This window comes from Mixophyes fleayi, chromosome 5, assembly GCF_038048845.1.
Source record: "Mixophyes fleayi isolate aMixFle1 chromosome 5, aMixFle1.hap1, whole genome shotgun sequence".
Classification (NCBI taxonomy): Eukaryota; Metazoa; Chordata; class Amphibia; order Anura; family Limnodynastidae; genus Mixophyes; species Mixophyes fleayi.
In genome coordinates this window covers 9270353-9288880 of record NC_134406.1, presented here as the reverse complement: position 1 = coordinate 9288880, position 18528 = coordinate 9270353, and positions in this window count along the sequence as shown.

The following is an 18528-nucleotide window of genomic DNA, read 5'->3' as shown; positions in this document are numbered from 1 at the left end:
CATCCATTGCGGAGCGCAACATGGAGGATGAGACCAGGGAGGGAGCCGGATCGCCAGCTGACAGCACAGTAAGTATTTTCTTCTTTTTTTGCAGGGTTTTTTTCCCCTGCCTCCGGAGGGCCCCCTTGGGCTGCAGGGCCCATATATATAATCATTTATTTATTTTTTTGTATATATAGGGGCCCCGGTGCACTGCTGTGCCCGGGGGCCCAAGAGGTTCTTAAGAGGGCCCTGACTAAATCATACTTGCCAACTCTTCCTGAATGTCAGGGAGACTCCCTGAAATAGGGGTGATCTCCCTCACTCCCTGAAGAGTCTGGCATTCTCCCTGATGCTGAGCCAGTACAAGACGTGGTTGGCTTCGCCATCTGTGGCATGATGACACAGTTCAGAAATTGTGTCCTATGTCCATATATTAATGCCTATGGAGGTGGCCATTTTTTATGGAGACCAAGATTTAATCAAAGACTGACAGGTAAGACAACATGACTTCAGTAATGGAGACAGAAATGTAAAAGACGCTTCAGTCTCGAGAGATTCATTAGCTGCTTTTCTTTAACGCAAAGCTGCCTACTCTCCTGGAATGTCCGGGAGACTCCCGCATTTCTGGAAGACATCCCAGTTCTTGCCCCCGCAATAGATAAGTGGTGAGGGGTGGGGCTTAATGGCGCAAAGATTGTGTTATCTTAGCCAAAATTGTGACAATCGTTTAGGGGGCAGTGCAAAATAAAGAGATTCATCAAGCTCCACCCCCACACACCAACCTCCCCCAGGATCTCCCTGAAGCCAACGAGGAAAAGTTGGCAAGTATGTACTAAATAATGAAAGGACATACTTTTTAATAGGGGTACTAGCAGGTATATTCTAGCAGCAAGAAGACAAAAACTTTTCCAGTCCTTAAACTTTCAACCTTTACTGTGGACTGTATGATATATGGATCCTTTTCAACTTCATAGAAGTCGGGTGCTCTTCTGAATGTAAGGTACAACACTGAATATAGCTGTGTTGTCCAAATGGACTGACTGTTGTCTGTTCCCTAACAGTAATGTATCAAATATATATTTTTGAATAGAGACTGCCTCTTGAAGAGCATTTTTTGGATCCAGAGATTAATTGCGGCTGAAAAGTTTATTGGAACTCCTAATCCCCCAGTTGGATCAAACTCCTACATGGATACGCATTGAGATAATTAAATCTAATAAAATCCTATTATACAACAAAATACAGTAATGATTTGGTCCTGAATACACAGGAGGGATTGTATTCGAGCATTTGCAAGACAAATAATTCATATTTTGGGTTCACAGGGTTGAATTTTTATAAGAGCCGGCTCAGTCTTATAATTGGGAGATATTTGGAATTTTATCTATCTATATTTGCATTGTTATTTCCAATACTAGCGCTTAATATGTGTGTCACTATTTGTAATTTGTTTATTTGTTTTATATGAAATAAATATAAGATATATTTATTAGAGATGTTCACTGAACCCTGTGTTTTGGTTTTGGATCTGGATTAACTTCGTGTTTTGGTTTTGGCAACACCGCCCTCGCGTGTTTTGGTTTTGGATCCCTATTTTGTTTCTAAAATCACATAATTTGGCTCTTTTTTTTGTTCCTACATGATCATTAACCTCAATGACATTCATTTCCAGTCAGTTCCAGTCAATTTTTGTCAGGTGACAAGAACACCGCTACCCCTGTTTCTGTGTGAGCAATGGCACTGAGCAATAGCACTGGAGACTGGAAAGTGACAAGAACACTGCTACCCCTCCTGTTTCTGTGTGAGCAACGCTGTTGAGCAATGCCACTGGAGACTGGAGAGTGAAAAGGACACTGCTACCCCTGTTTCTGTGTGAGCAACGGTATTGAGCAATGTCACTGGTCACTGGAGAGTGACAAGAACATTGCTACCCCTGTTTCTGTGTGAGCAATGGCACTGAGCAATGTCACTGGAGACTGGAGAGTGAAAAAGACACTGCTACCCCTGTTTCTGTGTGAGCAATGGCACAGAGCAATGTCACTGGAGACTGGAGAGTGACAAGGACACTGCTACCCCTGTTTCTGTGTGAGCAACGGTATTGAGCAATGTCACTGGAGACTAGAGAGTGACAAGGACACTGCTACCCCTGTTTCTGTGTGAGCAATGGCGCTGAATCTCCTGGGGAGGGAGGTACTTACGGAATCCAAAACCTGCGAGATCCGACAAAGCAGTGATGATATTTTGCCTCGATTCAGATCCAAGGACGCGCAAAAGTACCGAGCCGGCTCACGAGCCTACTCGGATCCCCTAAGTTGGGGTGGGCTCAGTTTTCAGAAAACCGAGATGCTACCGAGCCTGAGCATCTCTAATATTTATCTATTTACTCCAACCAACACTCATCAATATTTGTTTTGTCCATACTTATTAATAGACTGAAACTCTGGGTATCAAGGATCCTGCCCTTGAGAAAACACACAGTCTAAAGGGAATTGGAAGAATTACAAACACATGGTGTGACTGTGTAATTTCTACGTATATAGGGCCTGATTCAGCTCGAGCGCACGCAGCAGTGTCCAATTCAAGCTCTGGCCAGCTCAAACATCCTGATAAATGTATTTTATAGAAGAAAAGAAAATGAAAAAAAACCCACCACATTTTTATTTTGTAATGTTTTGTCATTAATGACTAAATTATTAACAGGTGACATTCATGGCCATCTTTTCCATTGGGCATGATGGGCAGCTGCCCGGGGGGCCCACGGGCAAGGGGGCCAAAAGGCACGGCTCTTAATGAGAACAAATAATCCTGCAAAAGAAAAAAACCTGCAAAGAAAACCTACAAGGGTCACTGAGCAAGTACATCTATCTATCTCTATATATCTATATCTATATCTAGGGGCCCCAGTGCACTGCTTTGCCCGGGGGCCATAATGTTGTTAAGATGGCCCTGGTGACATTAATTTAATTTTGCCTTTTTTTCTGTGCCTTCTTTTGTGACTTGGTATTCCACGTCCTGCAGTGTCTTGTCTGTTAGAGCAGAGTGGACCTGGACCGGTATAAACAAATGTATATTTAATTAGAGACATAATTTAATTAGAGATAGCTCCTCTAAGTGTACAGTTGTCCTTTTTGCTAAAAGCAGTCTTGCTTCATCTGGAAGTGTTACCATCAGATTAAAGCTGCTACCAATATAGATTGATTTGACTTGTTCCATCCTCCCTCCAGAGGTGATACAGAGTCACCATCCACTTGTACACAAATCTTAAAGAAAAATGACACTGAATTGTTTTCTTTCTTTAATTGTGTGGAGCGCAGGGAAGTAAATGTGAAAATATTGTCTATTTTTATTACAGATGCTCACTGACCCCCGTAAACTGGTTTTGGTTTTGGATCTGGTTTAGCTTTGTGTTTTGATTTTGGTTTTAGTTTTGGCAAAACCGCCCTCGGGTGTTTTGGTTTTGGTTTTGGATTTTTAGAAAAAATCCTAAAATATGCTAAAATCACATCACTTTGCTCTTTTTTTGTTTCTACATTATTATTATTTACCTCAATAAAACTAATTTCAAGTCATTTGCAGTCAATTTTGACCACATCACAGGTCACAATATTATTTTCATTCACTTTCGGAGAAACACTGCAGCGACCTGGCTGGATGGTAAGCGACAGAGCAATGACACAAACACACGGCAGTTCCTAGCACATCTAGGACACATTGGCACACAGCAGTGGTAGAAAAGAAAAAAATGGTGCAAGATGGAATTGTCCTTGGGCCCTCCCTCCTACCCACTGTTATGTTGGTTCTTAAAAAGGAATCCAAAAATCACGAGATCCGAGATTCGACGATGTAACAATGATTATTTGCCTCATTTTCGATTCCGAGGGCGCGCGAAATATCGGATCCCCTAAGTTTGGGTGTGTTCGGTTCCCGAGGAACCGAACCTGAGCATCTCTAATTTTTATGCTTTGGGTAAAATTACTTCTGTGGGAGGCAGTGAGTTTGTTTGCATACAGCAGTCAGGTATAAGTGGTCCTTTGAGGTCAGTGATGGGCAAGAGGCTGACCTAGGACCGCATGCGGCCCTCCGAGGCTTCCCCTGCGGCCCCCCGAGGTTTCACCTGCGACCCCCGGCTCCTTGATGCTTTTTTGTCAGAAATGTGTTATAGCTTATAACAATTCTTTAAAATGGTCGCTGATATGTTATTACTTATAGGTGTCTCTTTATTTGATTTAATGTAGGTTTTAACCTATTGCTGAGATTAATGGTAATATAAGACCCTTTTGAAGATTTGAGGGCCGCAGTATGTGGCCCTTGAAGGGTATCAGTTGGTCATTGCCGTTTCCTCTCTTCCTCTCCCACGTCCTCCTCTTCTCTAAAAATTGGATGGGTGAGGGTTGGTGCTACCACTAGGCCAGCTAAGGGGCACCTAAAACACTGAATGTGACACTCATTTAGTGCCATTATTTTCCCCATGGCATCCACATACTGAGCATTGGCTGCTGACAAGGAGGTCCAACAACTGGCAGATTCTTACCATGGTGAAGAGCTGGGAGCGCGGCTGTTGTTTGTAGATTGCACAATCACAGACTGTACTGAAAAGCCTTTCAGGCCACCTTTGTCTATAAAAATTGTGAAAGACATGTTGAAAACATCACTGAAAGAGCTGTAAGAGCTGGGCTCTAGTAAAAGCTGGATTGAGGGTTCCCTGGAGTGAATGGAGAGTGAGAGAGGGAGGGCCTCCATTCATTAGGCCCATTTAGTGTCTTCTCACCAGCCAGTCAGGTTGTAGGATAATTAATAACTGCACCTGCAAGGTGTACTTTAAAAGTCTGTCATTTTACTCAGACAGTCTCTCTCATTCCCTGGGGAAAGAGGTTGGAATAGTCCATAGAGAGAAAACAGCTATTTGTTCATAAGTGAACTAAACATCAGGACATCAGCTGTTTGTGAGCTGGACATTTGGTCCTTCCACAGATAAAGAGGAATTGTCTAATGTATTAGTTAGATCTGGACAGTCCAGGACCTATTTTGTTGTTTTATTTTGTTATTCGCCTTTAATAAAACTAGCTGAGGTTATTTATACCAGAACATTGGCTACAATATTTCAATATCCATTTTTAGTTTTTAACTGCGAGCTCGCTTTTTGACTTTTTAATTCACGGAGGTATCTTTTGCCAACTGCGCATGCGCAGAAGTGAGTAAGGCAATAGACGCAGGAGTGTGACGGACAATCACCCGCGCGGATACCAAATTCCGAAAGACTGGACCTATTGAAAAATCATCAGTCTTCAGGAAACATAACTTCAAACAGGAGATTTATAACTCATCTTTTGGATGCATAAGGAGTGAATGAACGGGTGTGAGTCCAACAGAGTCGTCACCTTACCATATAAAGTGTGTGTTTTTCACGGGACTTCTACCAAGAGACATCGCAACTGTATGTATTTACAGGCTAATAATAGTTATCCTGTTGAGATCACAATATAACTCTTTCATTCCCATCTGGGTCTTGCAACATTGTATATATATTTTGCATACGTATCTGCAATAGCAAGACGTATGTTACATAACGGTTATTGATTAACCATTGTCTATTTGTATACACTGATTAGTGGCAATTTTAATTCTATTTCAGTGCACTGATTTCCTATGTATATTTGTTTATAAACCTAACCTTCATTTATTCATGCCTTTCTTTTCTTGGTTACCTTACTTTGCGCCCAGAATTGTGTTATATTACTTTAGCTAAGAGGGAGGGACACCCCCTTTAATTATCTGTGAGCAGCATTACTAGATAACTAATTAGTCAACAGCGCATACTAGTATATCGTTGTTGACTGCTGTGACCTGACTTTTTATGGCTGGCCTGTGGAAAAGTGTCAGTAACCCCAGGGGATGGCTCCTGTACCCTAATCTTGTAACAATATATTTATTTATAACTCCATCAGATACATTATATGGAGAAGCTTTAATGGTGAAAACAGGGACATACAAGCCAGAAAAAATAACTGCAGACATGAAATCAGAAGGGAAGGACCTGTTCGCCAGAGAGCTTACAATCTAGTATAGCACAAAATTCCCCTGAGATGTCTGTATATTAAATGGATTTAACAGTAATGCCAGCATATTAAACAAATAAGAAAAGTCCCTGGATCCGACAAAACTTGGAGTTTTTTTTCCATATTCAGGGCTTCTCCCTAAAGGTTGCTTTATTATTAGGTAAATTTATAAAAATAATCTTTTTTCACATTTTTTACATATATATATATATATATATATATATATATATATATATATATATATATATATTAACTTTATTTTTTTTTGTGTCTCGAAATTGTCCAGGCTTCCTGTTCCACTGAACATGTGTGAGCAGGCAATGGTGTGTGCACAGAGGGACCCTGCACTGGCTGTTAATCGCTCATCTGCCCTGGTGATTTTCTTTTATTAAATAGGACCAAAGAAGATGTTCTGCTGCTGCACTAGGCAGCGATAGTAAATCTTCCGTCTGGTATATTGATCAATAAAACCATAATTCTAAATATTTTCAATTGCCCTCCCTTTCCTCTATTCCTTTATTCCCTATTCCTATAGCTTATAACATCTCTGTTCATGTTCAGCATTGCTTGGTTGTCTCCAGAGGCCGCCAAGAGGAATTTGGGGCCCCGAAACAGCAACTTTCTGGGCCCCCCTCCACACATAGCAGGAGAAGGAATGTGTGCCACCACCGTAGGAAGTGTGGCTACATAGTGATGGGGGTGTGGCCAAATAGTGATGGGGCGTGGTCACATCGTGATGGGGCGGGGTCATAATGGGCTGTGGCTGCGCCTCTTTACACATAACATTATGGGTGGAATTCAATAAGACGCAAATTGTCTCTGGATGGTTCGTGAGGCACTTCGTGGCTGAGAGTTTGTCAGAAATTTCTACCATAATTACCAACAATGTGTGCGACGCGTTGTCCGCATACCAGATCGCCGGCAATTGAATTCCCCCCATTAGGTATTAAAATGGTGTTGCTCTCACCTACCTGTTATTGCACCTTTCACAACCTGGTACTGGATTCTTGTCTGGATCCTGGAATGTTGGAACATCACGCCAACCCCCCCAAAAACATAATGCACCACCCAGAGACATCATAACCCCCGCAGACAAATCACAACCCCACCAGACACATCATAAGCCCCCCACCAGACACATCATAAGCCGACCACCAGACACATCATAAGCCGACCACCAGACACTTCACAACCCCACCATACACATCATAAGCCGACCACCAGACACATCACAACCCCACCAGACACATCATAAGCCCCCCACCAGACACATCACAACCCCACCAGACACATCATAAGCCCCCCACCAGACACATCATAAGCCCCCCACCAGACACATCACAACCCCACCGGACACATCATAAGCCCCCCACCAGACACATCACAACCCCACCAGACACATCATAAGCCCCCCACCAGACACATCACAACCCCACCGGACACATCATAAGCCCCCCACCAGACACATCACAACCCCACCAGACACATCATAAGCCGACCACCAGACACATCACAACCCCACCAGACACATCATAAGCCGACCACCAGACACATCACAACCTCACCGGACACATCATAAGCTGACCACCAGACACATCACAACCCCACCGGACACATCATAAGCCGACCACCAGACACATCACAACCTCACCGGACACATCATAAGCTGACCACCAGACACATCACAACCCCACCGGACACATCATAAGCCGACCACCAGACACATCACAACCCCACCAGACACATCATAAGCTGACCACCAGACACATCACAACCCCACCAGACACATCATAAGCCCCCCACCAGACACATCACAACCCCACCATACACATCATAAGCCGACCACCAGACACATCACAACCCCACCAGACACATCATAAGCCGACCACCAGACACATCATAAGCCGACCACCAGACACATCACAACCCCACCAGACACATCATAAGCCCCCCACCAGACACATCATAAGCCGACCACCAGACACATCATAAGCCGACCACCAGACACATCACAACCCCACCAGACACATCATAAGCGGACCACCAGACACTTCATAAGCCCCCACCAGACACATCACAACCCCACCAGACACATCATAAGCCGACCACCAGACACATCACAACCCCACCGGACACATCATAAGCTGACCACCAGACACATCACAACCCCACCAGACACATCATAAGCCGACCACCAGACACATCACAACCCCACCAGACACATCATAAGCCGACCACCAGACACATCACAACCCCACCAGACACATCATAAGCCGACCACCAGACACATCACAACCCCACCAGACACATCATAAGCCACCCTGGACAAATCACAACTCCCCCAGACACATCACAACCCCCTAAGAAACATTAGCAAATACATCATACCCCCCACAACCCCAGCCCAGCGCACTTACCTAAATTGAGCTGGAATGCCTCCTTGCCCTCTAGGTTGCTGGGACACTGCCCAGGGACTGGGAGCTGTGGATAGCTGTTAGCTCGCTCCCTCCCCCTTAACATCACCCACACCCCCAATGCTCGCCACCATAAGATACAATTTTTAAAAAAATATTAATTACCGGACTGCAGGCCCGGGCCAGTCATGAAGACTGTGCCCAGTAAGTTGTACGCACTCCCCACCCGCCCCGTGGTGTCTCCGCAACAAGAACTTGCTGTAAATTACAGCCAGTTGACGAATGGCTGAGCCAGCTATATGTCTGCTGCAGAACCCTGCTCAACATAAAAAATAGATCAGGGGGGGGAGCTAAGAGTAAGAAACCCCATTAAATTACTATTTAAAGGGGGGGCAGTATATATATATTTTAAGATGTAGACCCCCTTTAAAAAGCCCAGATTTTTTATATCTGAGCTCACCAAAATTACATTGGGCCTATGAGCACGCTTTAGGTCAAGCTTTATGAATGCGGTTAAGAACAAATAAATATAATGTATTACAATAGAGGAAAAGTAAAATATATATAGTTTTATGACTACTTTTTGCAATCTAATAATTACCCATCATCTATGGTTATAAAAAAAATCTGACATGACTACACTTATATTATTATTTATCAAGCCATGCTTGTAAGATGCTAAATTTAAATTGAATATAGGAATTCTTAAGAGTAAGGAATGTTTCTATTTAATTAGATAAAACTAAAATGCCATCGCATCCTAAGCATTGTAGCAATATTGATATTTTTGGCACAAAGCTCTCCTTTTTCTATGCCATTGCAGTCCATTAGTTAATTAAATTTATGTCAATTAATTCGGGTAGGTTAAATATGTCATTACTCATTGCCAAATGACTATTTTTTTTTCCTTTAGTGCATATTTTAGTAAAAAACATAAACAATTTAAGGCAGCTTGTAAAACTAACAAGATGAATGACTGGGTAGACAGGAGCTTTCTCCAATTAATTAAAAAGTTCATTTCAGCTGACAAATGATGAATAGAAGTTCAGGTTTAATGATGTGAAGAACATGGATCGATCTCCCTACAAACAGCGTAGTGAAATGTTACATAGTGGATGTCACTGGTCCGTAATACTCAGACAGTAACTGAATTGAGCAGTGTAGGCGATCCAACCCGGTGTCCAAAATAATAGAACTGGATGCATTTAATGCAATTAAATTAATAGGAGTTTGCTTGCACTGATCAGATTATGTCTTGTACAGTAGATGCATATTTTAATCAAAAATATTATCTTTCGCTACTTAGATGGACATTTCTAGCTGTGTAAATGTACTGGACTAGATTGGGTTTAAGCTTCCAATAGACGGTACATCCTTGAGCTTTGCATTGAGCACTTTTTAGGAAGTTATTCCCTTTTTGGTTAATTTCGATATTGTCACCTTCTAAAGATCCTTAGAGAAGCAGAACAATCAAAATTTTTAAGCAGAACTGAGCGGTATTTTAGTTTTACATATAGACACAAAGAGCCTGATTCTGATGTACTGAGATGTACGCACATTTAGGTAGCGTATCTTTTGCTTTTGCGCACTGTGCATGCTCAGAAAGTGAACATATGCACCTACGGCTTCTTAGACCTGCAACTTTTTGACTCTTACGCTTGAAGAGGTGTGATGGAGCGGAAAGAGGGTGCTCTAATGCGTGCAAGTAATCTTGTATGGTTTCAGACTGGGTAGTAATCGGAGATACGGCTGAAAGAGTGGTTTTATTTGCGGGTGGTCATGGACAGGTGTAAGCGGTGGGGGTGGGGAACGGAAGATCAGTGGTGACTACACCGACAACACTTACCACGACATCTGGAGTCCAGGCTGGCTGCTTCCACAACGAGGATCCATCACGACTCTTCACTAAAGCAACTTCAATCAATCCCGAAGACAGAAGACGCCGGCTGCACTGGATGACGTCATTGACCACGCCGATGCTGGTCACGCTGCTCTTAAGGGGGTAATGTAACTATGGGGCCATGTACAATGTACTTTACAAAGGGTTGTACATTGTACAAGAGTCGTGATGGATCCTCGTCGTGGAAGCAGCCAGCCTGGACTCCAGATGTCGTGGTAAGTGTTGTCAGTGTAGTCAGCATCGATATGCTGACTACCACCGAGCAGTGGATGGTGATGACCTTCACCCGAACTAGCGAACCGATTATATTTAGAGATTTGGAAATGATTCAGTTATCGCTCGGCCATAGATTTTGTGAGATTCTTTAGCTTTTTAGTTTCTGGGCTTGAACTTTTTTGGTACCATTTCCTTTTTCAGTAGTCCCTGGGACTGCTTAGTACACATTATGGATGACTTTTTACATGTTAAATGCTATCCTTTAAAAAAACGCTTACTTATGCAATGAGTGGCAATGCCTTGCAGAATTATTAAAGTCATAGAGGAAAATCAGTCATGCAGCTCCATTGAACATGAACAAGAGTAGTGCCAGTTCAACTAATGGACCCCTACTGAACTTGTAGTAACAAGTAGTAGAGACAGGAGATGAGAAGTGCAGGAGGCAGTGATGGTAGAGATTGTTTTCTGGCACAAATTTGAGCAAATTAGTTTCACAAATTGCATGCATGAGAGAATTAGAGGAGATATTATGTGTTCTGGAACATATAGGGCCTGATTCATTAAGGAGCGCAAATTCCGATGCCTGCTGCAATTTGCGTAAAATCACATTGCGCATGCCCAGACCCGGAGCATATGAACGTCCAATTCACCTTTAAGCGCAAAGGACATTTACTACAGCCTACGATTTCTGGGACGAAACAGGGAATGGAATGGGCATATGCACGTCGTCAATGTACAGTAAGGGCGTGCCAGGCTCAAGCGCAAGCAGCAGCGTACAATTCAAACTTTGGGCATCTCTAAGGTACGTAATTTTCAGCCGTATCTCTTTTACCAGCTACAGGTCTAGTCTAAATGCCAATTACTAGTAATGACGGCTGTGTATACAGCTAGAACATGTGTTTGCAATACGGAGCAACTGTAAATATGTATTTTATGCACAGTAGACATGAATTCCCTGATTAAATATATTATTCTATCTTTACACAGTCAAACAATATATCACCTCTATTTTGTCAGGAAAATGCTCCTGACGAACTTTACCAGTCGCAAACCACCCTCTGTGAACTTGTGGCTTGTAAGCTTACTGTAAGGGAACACACAGGAATCCAGCGTAAGTCTCGTACTCACCTCTCTTGGGCTACAGATTTCGCTGGTCCCGTTCCCAACACAGACACATGCTTCCACACCTCTCCGCAACTGCCACCAGCTGCGTATAAGGCACATAGGAAACCTATGACTTAATTATCCAATTGTGCACCCCATGTGCTCTGGTAGCTAAACAGTTAAAACTTCACACACTGGTATCTAAAGGGTTAGCACAGTCAAACAATCTATCTCTTCTAACCAGGCAGCGAATTTGTTTAGAGCAATAAGGACAGCACTTATTCATTTTTAGATTTAATATTCAAAAAGTACAATGCTTACAGGCTATGAAAACAGTTAATAAACAATTGGCATACAAACAAAACTTGCATAACAGTTATAAAAACAATTGGTATGAAAGTACAGATCATAACTTACCTATAGAAATCTGTATGCTTGGAGCAGGCAGAAGAGATGGACAGTCCTTCAATTAGTTTGATCCCCAAGAGCTCTTGTAACTTGTCTCACTTTTTAAAGACAGTCGCACACCTTTCCCCACCTCCAGGGGGTTGTGTCTGTGACTCTATTTACAACCACAATTTCAATGTTCCCTGATTTAATACCTATTCTACTATGTGATCTAACTTTCCTGGGGAGTGTCACACAGACCTAATTTTATTATTAATAGATCCACCACGAATTTACTAATTTATAGATACCAAACAGGCCTAGGTCCAGTGTGTTAGTTGAGCTTATACTCATTTCCTCAACTTCTCTGTGTGACAGCTGCTTTAATTGCTGTATGGGCTGCCCTTCATCATGCTATTTATGAACATTTGATTGATCACTACTTTTATTGATTTTAAGTGGTATTTTAGAAACTGAAATATATTTGCCTATACAAAATATAGTAATTCATCACACGGTGTCCTTGTGTAAGACCACAACCTCATTAGGTGTCAAAAAACTCTCCTCTGTCTGGATGTAGCTCACTCCAGGGACTTTTGAAGCTGCTCAGCTTCCTCTTTAAAATAGAGGTGGGCAAATCAGAAAACACATACCAGATCCTCTGACTTCACATTTTACACTTAGTAGTTCAATTTATCAATGGATTCATTTGATATAACATATTTACACTGCAGTTATAATTAGGCCTTATTCCCCCCAGATATGTTATTGGTTAATCCTTAGCTGTAATTCTTTTATGTTCACTGCTGTTTGGTCATTAATGACTATATTATTAACAGGTGACGATCATTGAAAAGTTTAATTTTTTTCTGTACATTCTTTTGTGACTTGATTTCCACATATGTATTGGCCGTTTAATGCAGTGTATTGTCTGTTAGAGCAGAGTGCACCTAGAACCGTATTCATCAACAGACATTAATTCAGATCCGCTCCTTGTTATATACAGACGTGTGTATGCCTGATATATATGCATTTAAAATAAATGCACAATAGGTCCATTTTGTGTTCATTGATGAATCAGGCCAACAGTATCAGAGGATGAAGGAAGAATATCTTCCGGTGTACACAGAGCACTACGCTCTCATGTGGATCCAATGACTCTACTATAGCCTGAGGGAACTTAGACTAGTCTTGGAGATGCCCTTGCAAAATTCTGAGTCTTCAGTGTAGTTCAGTTGTTAGTTTATGCTAGCTACAGAGAATTACGTTTATTTATAAGCTGCACTGAAAATAGAATGCAGATTGCAGAGATAAATTAGGTAAAACATCTATTTCCTAAACAAAGCAAACATTTCATTATGTATCTGGCATCTGCAGCCAAGAGTCGCATTTGCTGATCACAATTTAGAATTGCTGACTGGTAAATTATAGTAATCAGAAAGGTTCATCATATTTTTCTTAAAGATCATGAACATAAAACACAACAACGACCGTTGAATTATAAGGGTGATTTCATGGGATAATCCAGAAGTATTTTGTTTGTTGACCCCAGGGAATATAGCCTATCCCCTTAACAATTATTGTAGTGAGGCTCCCACTATGGCTTTTCCCATGCCGCTCAGATAAGACCAAACTCAGCTGAAAGAGATTTGGCAATAATTGGATGTTCTCTGTGTGTGGTCAATGGGTGAGGGGGTGTGGTCAATGGCACGGCGCCCTGGGAGACAGACGTGATCAGGTGAGAGCCAGAGTCTATAAAGAAGTCATTTTGCAGCCGGGACTCAGGAGGGAGGAGGTGGTCCCGGTTCCCCGGCAAATGAGGGGGGAGCGCAGCACCCAGGACCCCTGTAAGGGAACAGTGCCTCCAGCAGAAAGAGCCCTGTAAGGGCAGTAAAGTAATGGGTGCGCGGCAAGTGCCGCGAGGTGACACTGACAGACCTCAGTGAGGGGAGTAAAAGTCCTAAGGTTATTAAGGGCAGCAAGAGAGCCCTAAAGTGAAGAACAGGTCTACAGAGGGGGATCCCCACCATTAGGGGTACCCCAGAAGAGTTACCAATTCAGAGAGAGTGCATGGAGGGATGCAGCACTGGTATGACAATGGACAAGAGGGGGAGAGTCCCCCATTACAAAGGCCAGCAGAAAGCTAGAGCCTTTGGAGGAGAAGAGGCTGACAAAAGTGTGCCCGAGAGAGAGAGGCATGGCTGGATGGCAGCCAGAGTCCCTGGATAGGGGTGAGTGTGCGGCATCTGCAACGAAAGCACATCTGTACGTCAGTAGGGGGGAAGAGAGAGCCCCTGGATACAGTCCCGTTGAGTGTCAGCTCCTGGGGAGAGAGTTCATGTCCAGATGCCCTGTGAGACTGATTTTTGGGTCCTGAGCAGAAGGGAAAGTGCCATGTGTAACAATACGGTTGGACCCTGCAGTCAGGGGAATACTGTGAGTCAGTGTGTGACTATGATGAGGTGATGGAGAATTCCCTGACCACTGGGATGTGTGACAAGTATAAAATAATCTGAAAGTGTTCTCCCAAATAGTTAGACGCAGCTTCAGCAGAGAGATGGGGGAGGTCCCTGGATATTGGGGAATTACTCTGTACAGCAGCAGTAGAAGCCCCCTCGGAAAGAGCCCCCATACTTGAGGGGGGGGGGGTCACTGCATGATGGCAGTGTGGCTACAAGTTGAATGGAGGGTCCCAAACATAGGGGATGGTGCGCACAAGCGTAGTGCGAGACCCTCTGGACCATAACTACCATCTGTCTGTACATATGATTGGCTTTGCTGATGCTGTGTAATAACTGTCCCTACAACATCGGGTGCGTGAACTGTCAGAAATATTTTATTGCTGCAATGTGTATACTGGAGGAGTTGAAGCGGTCACAGAATCTGTACCTGCAACCGTTATGCTCTTTTGTGCTGGAGGAGAAGAGGAGTTCAATAAAGTTTTATTCTGTTTTGAACCGAGATGTCCGGGTGCCCAATATTTCATTTGCACTGCACCATCCACTGCACTAGAGTCTGCCTAAATGTGACTGTGTTAAACACCCATGTATTCGGAAAGGGGGGGGGGAGTCCTCTGGCATTGATTGCCCGTACCCACCGGCTAGCCAGGGCAGAACTTCCTGACTGCAATTGCAATATGGTCTACAGAACGACCCTTCACATTATCCCTTTGGAATAAATCTCCCTAGCTGTTCTCAGCATTCTAGAATAAAGGCATTTATCTGTACAAATAGGGAAACATAAACTTCTTTTCAATTTACAAATGGGCAGAATAATGGTAGGGCCTGAATTAGGGGCCAATAAACTCAGAGCACCCCCTTACCCTCCATGCCAGGATAATACCTGTTAGGCAAAAACAAACTTTTGCTTCTCTGGCTTCCTTCACCCCCCCACACCGCCACCACCACCAACAGGGGATTTTCAATGGCTGTATTGTGCCCTAGATGAATCCAGGTGGTAACATTGATTATATGTTATTCATTATTTTTGTATAACTTTTAGTACATTGTATTAATTTTATATGCCCTTAACTATGATCTGTTCCATTTATGCCCAGACACATTCTCCTTCTATGGCAGCACCCAGGCAACCTATCAGTTACCTGTGTTGCAATCACCACCTCAAACAAGTGCTGGGAAGGCAACTTGCCAGGCAGTGAGAAAATTGCCGCACAGCTCATGTGGTGCAAACGGCTCTTCACCTTCCAAACCACCTAGGAGGATGTCTGAGTAAATGTGATTCTTGCAAGTGCTGAGGTGGGTGCTGGGCAATCAGAAACCCCCTTAAGGCGAGCAAGGTGGTGGAATTTGGTCCCCAGCCAAATCAGCTCAGCATCAGCAGACATAACGTCGGAGAGGACCTCAGCCAGGGTCTTCTGTGCAGAAGCATGTGATATCTTACTGCTCACACCCTCAAAAACCATGCACCCTATGCTGTACCCTAGTCTGCCTATTGGTTAGTGAGGCACTGAATAGCGCATAGTTTATTAAATGAGGAAGCCTCATACAACTGACAAATTTAAAGTTACAAAATAAAGTCCATAAATTATTTAAAGGCAGATTATTGCTTTGACACCAACCAGTTGTGAAAAGTTTAAAATAAAAGGATGGCGGAAGACTTAAGTCCCTTCCAAATAATCATGTGCTCCCTGTTTCCTTTCTCCCAGACAATTGCTACGAAAGGCATCGGTCTGCATGGAATGGATACGTGTGGTAGGAAGGTGGTATAAGCCATTTAATACTTATTTATTCCTAGTAGTGTCGGTGGAACGTGGCATCAAACAGATGGAGATTAGTGCACCTGCCAAAGCGTGACGTCCTTACCCACGGTTAAAAATACACAGGGGATTTCTTCCACGAGATGATCTGCCGCGCAGAGTGGTTAAATAGCCCGCTCTTTAAAAATAATAATAATATAGCCTATTTAAGTACATCAAAAGTTCTTTGCAGTAAGTTATGTGAAAACACAATGATCAAAAGAAATTACAGGCTTATAGCTTAGAATAGTCATCGTTCCTTTTAACAGTTTCCTTTTCAGTTGCCCCCCCCCCCTCCTTCCCCAGCAAAGACCTAACATCCATAGTTGACAGTTTAATTATTAGGTTAATGTGATGGATAAAACGCTTACTCTAAGACTCCCACTCACTAAATACTTGCTTGCAAATGCAGCTGCAAATATGCAATACTTAAGCAAATTGGAGTTAGTAATTTTCCTTTTTTTCTTTGTGTTAGACCCAATATCTTTCTATTCATTTATCTTTCCACAAACGCCACAAAGAAAAGCAAGGTAGCTTTCACCTTACCTTTTATGTCCCAGGTTAATAACAGCACCTGTAGGTAAATCATGTGCAAAGATCGGGGCTTACAAGGTGCAGAACATTTATATATGTGCATTTTTGTTTACCTTGATGAGTCAGTGGGTTGGAATCATTAAGGGATGCATAAGGCGCGCAATGTGCTTTAGTTTTAAAACGCATGTAAATCAGGTATACTAACGCCCAAATTCAGCAAGGAGCGGATGTGAAGATACGGTCGGTGATGAATACGGGTGTAGGTCTGCTCTACTCTACAAGTCAAGACACTGCAGGATTTGTCCTATACCTCTGTGGAATATAAACACTCACAAAAAAATGCACACAAAAAAAAACACATTCAATTAATGTGACCTGTTAATAATATAGGCATTAGTGATAAAACATGAAAAAAAGTATGAATGTCTTCTGTACATAAAATATTTTTTTACAGTTGCTCCTAATTGCAAACACATGTTTTAGCATTGACACGCAGCAGTCATCACTAGTAATCAGCACTGAGCCCAGACCTATAGCTGGAGCATGAGATACGGCTGAAAAACAAGTACCTGAGAAATACTCAGAGCTTGAATCGGACGCTGTTGCATGCTCTTGAGAATAGCATGCCCTTACTGTACATTGACTACGGACAAACGCCCCTTATAAGGCGATTCTGGGCCTGCGCAGATTTTTCGGACTGTACGCACAAAATCGCTGTTTACGTTCCTTGATGAATCAGACACAGTGTGTCCATATGTTTACACACACATTGTGAATAGTCACGCTCCATCTTTGCATCCTATGTGTGTGATCATTGCAGTTTAAAAAGTGGACATCACTGTGGCAACTGAAAACCTCACCGAGAGGTGTGCAAAATTTGCAGCCGGGTAGTTCCGCCATTGTTCACCATTAAGCTTGCTTCACTAGAATTAGGTAAATTATATAACATACAAGTCTCATACAAAACATGCAAGAGGAGTGATACAAGGGCGCATAGGTGGCAAAGAGACAAGAAGACAGAATGAAGGGCTCTGCTTGTGACAGGCTTCAACCTAATGATGTTCACTTAATAGGCAAAATGCTAAAACCCAATAACACAAAGGTGTGAACACATACTTGTAAATTAATTTCTTCCAAATATTTTTTTCTTGTACCAATAAAGACAGTTCATGAAGTCTTCATGCTCAACTCCATTGTTTTCCTACTTGATATGAACCTAGAACTCTGCTATATCTTCATGCTCAACTCCATTGTTTTCCTAATTGATATGAACCTAGAACTTTGCTATATCTGTATAATTGGAAGAGTAATTTAACTTAATTCATATACAATCAATAAATCAGAGAGTATAGCAACACAGCCATCCAGGGGGGGGAGAATTTAATTAGCTGTGATTTACTGCCAGACATCGCCTTATTGTCTGGCTGTGCACTTTACTGGGCAATACGGTGCAGAAGCCTCCACTCATTTTCTCCTATCATCAATATGGGACGCAAGGGAAAATTGGAGATTGGAGAGAAAACTCCAGCGCAATGTTCCGGAGGCACATGGCAGCACCCCCTGGCTAATTCAATCCACCTCCCACCCCCAGGAGACACGAAATGCATCATTTGCAGTCTTTACTTTCAGTTGATATCTTTTTTATTTAATGTTTTCAACACAAACTTATAGCTTAAGTGA